This window comes from Marmota marmota, unplaced genomic scaffold (genome assembly GCF_001458135.2).
Source record: "Marmota marmota marmota unplaced genomic scaffold, marMar, whole genome shotgun sequence".
NCBI classification, from domain to species: domain Eukaryota; kingdom Metazoa; phylum Chordata; class Mammalia; order Rodentia; family Sciuridae; genus Marmota; species Marmota marmota.
The window spans coordinates 62,076,883-62,082,302 of NW_025999968.1; the positions used below are offsets into that span (position 1 = coordinate 62,076,883).

The 5,420-nt window shown below is 58.9% G+C and overlaps 1 protein-coding gene across 1 annotated transcript in view; it reads left to right on the forward strand.

Annotated features, from left to right (window-relative positions):
- The first annotated feature begins 1,432 nt into the window (after window positions 1-1,432).
- Agpat3 (1-acylglycerol-3-phosphate O-acyltransferase 3) overlaps window positions 1,433-5,420 on the forward strand; it is a 64,236-nt gene continuing 60,248 nt past the window's right edge. The window contains exon 1 of the mRNA XM_048803762.1: window positions 1,433-1,553. The gene's annotated coding sequence lies outside the window, so the exon portion shown is untranslated. The remainder of the gene's footprint in view (window positions 1,554-5,420) is intronic.

A 5,420-nucleotide genomic window follows, 5' to 3' on the forward strand; every position in this document is an offset into this window, starting at 1 on the left:
GAGTCCTGGTTTGTTGGCACATGGACTGCGGTTCCTACCTTTCTGCCCTCCCTCTGTAAGCGACAGGCAGTCCCCCCCATTCCTGGAGCTTTGGCCCCCTCTCCTTTCTTGTCAGACGGCGCGTACTTGTTCCGTCATTGTCAGAAGGGACCACCTAGGCCCTCCGTTCTCCCTGTGTCTGCTTTTGTGTTATTTCTTCCTCCCTGGGGTTTATCCAGGGTGCTCTTCCAAGGCTGTTTTGGGGTGGAAGCTCAGCTTTGTGATGTTCTCCGGGCTTACTTCCTTGGCGCGGGTTCCCTGTGCCGTCCTGCTGTGCGGGGCTGGGCATCTGAGCTCGGGGTTTTCATTGTTCAGTTCTGAGGGCTGAAGAGTTTGCCTGACTCTCCCCGACCCCCGAGTTTCGCAGCGGGTGCTGTTGTGCCCTAAGTGCGGGGCCGTAGGTCAGTGCTTATTCCTGGCTTGGGCTCAGAAGCCTCCCGGGCAGGGCCGTGTGGGGCTGGCTCTGGTTTCTCCCAGGGCTCCACGTGGGCTGTGTCGCCCTGGGCCCCGTCCTGGGCTCTGGCCTCCTGCCTCGTGGGGCGAGGGCTGCACCCTGCGTCCTCCCACGTCTGCCACAGGTGCCACTCTGCCGCGTGCTCCTGAGCTCCCCGGGGGTGCGAGCGTGGCCCTCCGACCGCGACGTCCCCGCCGTCATGCCCCCAGGCCTCTGACACACAGCCCGTCCTCTGGGCTTTTCTCTGCTGCCTTCTGGGTTATTTGTTCAGCTTTGTCTCATCTATTTAATCAGTTTTTAAAAGCAATTTATTTCAGTGGTTATATTTTTCATTTCTAAAAGTTCTCTGGTGCTATTTAGTAATAATACAAGTGGAATGACAGAATCTGAGCGTCTTTCTTTCTCTTGCTGGGGTGGGGATGGAACCCGCGGCCTCGTGTGTGCCGAGCAAGGGAGCAAGTGCTCCACCCCTGCGCTTCCTCCGGCCTCCGCCCTTTATGCTGCTGCCCGTCGCTCAGCCTCGCCCACGTGCCTGTGGTCCTGGGTTTTGGGCAGCTTCAGGTCAGGAGTGGGACTGATCTGAAATCACTTCAGGTTAATTTCCTGCACTCAGAGGGGACCTGTGAAGATGTCACTCACTAGGAAGGAAAAGACCCCAACAGAATTCCGAGTCTAGAGGTTGCTGGTGGTGGGCGTGAAGCTCTCCGAGTCCAGGTGGATGAGCAGGACAGGATAGGTGAAGGGACAGTGGCCTTGAGTGGCAGGATGCTGGGGAACCTTGTCCTGGTGGGCAGCTGCTTCGCAGAGGCAGAGGGCAAGGTCCGGGGCCTTCCACTGGAGCACCTCCCATCCGTCATCACCCGGACTTTGAACCAATCTGGGACACACTTTCAAAACTGAAGCCCTGGTGTCCTGAACTTCCCTGTCACTGTCCGACTGCAGATGGAGAAGGGGCCATCACCATCCTGTCTGGCAGCTGAAGAACCACTGTGCGTAGGACCCCCAGCGATGCCCGGGAGCGTGGCGTTTAGAGGGTGACTTCTGAAGGAGGCTGACTGATGGTGAGCCAGGAGCGTGGTTTATAAAAGGTGGAGCCTCTCAGCCCAGCAGACTTTGAAAGCAGGAATTAAGTGTAAAGGGAAGGCTGCCGGCCCGGCGCCTCTCCTGGGCTGTGCCCCCAGACCCACTTCTCCCATCTTCGTGTCTCCATGGCCGTCTGACCCCTCCTCCATCCACAGCCCTGGCCCGGCTTCACCCCTCACCTGCAGCACCCAGGGGTGCCCATCAAGTCCCCTGTGCTGTACACGAGGCCACAACTCAGAGGTCCAGACGTTGGGAGCTCCATGTGGCTCCTCTTCACGCTCCCTGCTCCCCACCTCCAGCCTTCAGACTTCTCCGCCAGGCGCTCTCTGCCCTGGGCCCGCCTCTTCCCTGGGCCTCCTCTGATAGCCTTCCTGTCTTCCCTCCCCCTGTTACCCAGCCAGTCCCCCTTCCGGAGTCTGAGTCAGGTGTGCGCACATGTAGGCTGCACCACGGCGGGCGCGGTGTCTCTGCACCTGAGTCAGGTGTGTGCACACGTAGGCTGCACCACGGCGGGCGCGGTGTCTCTGCACCTGAGTCAGGTGTGCGCACACGTAGGCTGCACCACGGTGGGCGCACTTCTCTGCACCTGAGTCAGGTGTGCGCACACGCAGGCTGCACCACGGTGGGCGCGCTGTCTCTGAACCTGAGTCAGGTGTGCGCACACGCAGGCTGCACCACGGCACGCGCGCTGTCTCCGCAGTCCACTTGGTTTTCTTGTAGCTTTTTCTAGCGCTGGGGATTGGACTTGGGGCACAAGCACACTAGACAAGTGCTCTCCACCGAGCTGCGCCTGGCCTCTGCAGCCCACTTCTTCCAGTGATCCTGCTGACCTTCCCTACTGCCCTTGTCCCTGGGTAGGACTAGGGGGCTGTGCTTGGCCCTGTGGCATGGACGTGGGGGTACGGCACCCATGGTGAGCACTGGAGCTGTTGCCACCTCCCCGGCTTCAGTGGGTAGGAACCCTTGCATGGCTCTCCTGGGGTTAACAGGCAGGCTGTGGAGACAGAGTCCACATTTTGGACTCTAGATTCAAGTTGCCAGCTGTCAGGGCACACCTGTTCCACTCCCACCGGGAGCTTTTGGAGAACGGCAGGGACGCAGGTGCTCGACAGACTGACATTTCCACTCGTTTCCTGGGCCTGAAAGCCAGTAAGCTGATCTCGCACGGCCATGGCTCCCATCACGAACCCGCAGTCGCCTCGCTGGTGCTGTTCCCGATGTGTGAAGTTGGCCACTGAGGACGGGTGGCAGTTCACTGGTCAGCCGTGCTGCGCACAGGCCTGGTCTCCCCTTGGGCTCGAGGCTGGATCTGGGTAGTGCTCAATGGAGCCTCAGCTCCAGCTCCATGCTCCCCAGCAGCGTCAGGGTTGGAGGGAGCCCGTGTGTGCCAGGCCTGCCATGTGAGCCCTGACTGGGCTGCCGGGGACCTGGTCACAAGTACCTCACCGAGAAAGGACCCAGGGCCACAGTGCCCTCGCTGTCTGGCTCTCCTGTTGAAACTGGTCTTGAACATGAGGATCCCGTCCTTGTCCCCAGTGTTGAAGATCAAACATCTGAGAATCACTGAGACAAGGAAACAGGTTTTGCTTAAAGGGGAGAGGGCGTCCAGAGCTGGGAGTGGGGTGTCCTGCCCCTTTCATAGATTTCATCTCTACGTGACCAGAGGGCAGGAAGACAGCCTTCCAGGGGGTGATTGCTTGTAGTGGGAAGGGATCCTTCCCCTCAGTGGAGGCTGTTAGCAACCAGGTGGTGGGGACGTGCCGTCTACCCATTTCCTGGTCTTGGACAGTCAGCTACCTGTCCTTTGCCCTTCTCACTGTCTCCTTCCTCCTCCGGGTGGCTCTCCCAGGGTGGCCTCGTCAGCCCCTGTCCTGTTCCTGTCCTTGTTCCTGGGCTGTAGGGCTGCGTGACCCCTGAGCAAGGACTCATCCTGTTTCCCGGGTGTGCCGGGGAGGTCAGGGGAGCTTGGAGGGGTGGTGGCTCCTCCTCCCTCACCGTGGTCTCCACAGACCTGCTGTTGGTCTCTGTTGGCCAGGAGAACACCACCCCTGTGCTGGCTCAGGGCTCCTGGGCCCGAGTCCTCCCATGCCCGGCAGGCTGAGGGCAGCCTCCAAGCCACCCAGTGGGGCAGAGAGACGCTGCCACTGCCAAGCCTCGCGAGCTCCTCGTCCACCTGCCTGCCCTCTCTGGGCTGCTTTCTGGAGAGCAGAGACAAGGGCGTTTGCGGGGCATGCTGGCTGATGCTGTGAGTCCCTCGAGACATTTTGGAGTCTGGCTTCATGGGCAGGCATTGCCACAGCTCAGAGCAGGGGAATTCCCGTCCTCAGGGAATGCGGGTGAGGATGGGTGGCGCGGACGCCCGGAGCCTTGCGAAAATATGCCAGACACCTGTAACGCCTTGATGGTGGCGCAGGTTTCAGAGACCTGGCCCATCATTCCTGCATCTACCCGAGCAACGATGCCCGTGGCCTCCTGGGCTGGCAGTCAGTGGGCAGGGACGGCGAGGCGACCTGGATTCCCATCAGCTGGACACTGCCTGGAACAGGGGCCGGATGGAGTGGAGTGCACTGTCTGCCCAGCCTGGTGGTCTTCCTGACACGGGAAGGGGAGAGAGGATAAAAATAACTTTAGAAAGAAAAGAAACTTGGAAAGGAAATGATGATCACTAACTGTTCTCACTTTTCATCCATCACTTACTTATTCCAGAAAGGAATCCATTTCTTCCAGATTTTCTGGAAGAGAAAAAAATGAGAAGTATTTAATACTGTCATATTTTTATTGTGCACCTTGTGGTTTTGTGGTATTTTGGGGAATGGCTTGTCTTCTCTTTTTAGTTAAGAAATACTGTAATATGTGAAAATACATAAAGTATGGGATCCCTGTGCCTCCCATCTAGTGGAGGAATGGCCATGTGGATATGTTGGACCGAAACCTTGTGGAATTCTTCCCACATCAGTGGCTGGGGGAGGTGCCCACTGTCCCTGCACACAAGCTGAGCCACAGGGCTCTTGAGCCACTGGAGAAGAGGCTGGTGGGAGCTGAGGGCACTCAGGGTGCCACCACACCTGGCACTTTTTTTTTTTCCTTTTTTACGTGGGAGGGAACCTAGGGCCTCATGCCTGCTAAGCGTGCACCGAGCGTGGCAAAGAGCAGACGTCACTCCCTGTATTTCTGAATTTCTTAGCACAGGAACATAAGAGGTGCACGCCTGTAGTCCCCAGACACTGGGGAGGCTGAGGCAGGAGGATCGCAAGTTCAAGGCCAGCCTCAGTAACTTAGCAAGACCTGTCTCAAAGTAAAAAAGGCTGGGGACATGGCTCAGTGGTCGAGTGCCCCAGTGGGGAGGTACGAGCACAAAAATCGCTACTGGTTGTGTAGCTGTGACACCACAGGCATTGTGTCTTCTCCCCTCCTGGCTGGGATGCCAGCCTGGCCAGGGGACATGTGCGCACATGTCCCTGGGCCACCTTGGAGGCTGACCAGGCCATGTATTTGCTCTCTGGAGGGCCCTGATGGCCTTGACCTCCTTGTCTACCCAGGGAGGGGAGCAAGTGGCCCCAGCTCCAGGGGCCCAGGTCTCATGTCCCCCTCCCTCTTGCAGCTCTGGGACGTTGGGGATGCTTTCCCAGGCCAACCCCCGGCAAGTCTTAAAAGCAGGAGCTCCATGTAACTGAGCCAGGGCATCCCGTCAGACCACGTGGCCTCCGGGATGTGGGCCGCTGGAGCCGGGTTTTCCCCTTGTTATTCAGCCCAGCTTGTTTGGAGAGTCCTAAATAGGCCTAGGGCTGAGGGCCAGGTCACATGTCCAGCCCCCGCTTCCCGCCCCCTTCACCCCTGCTCCCCC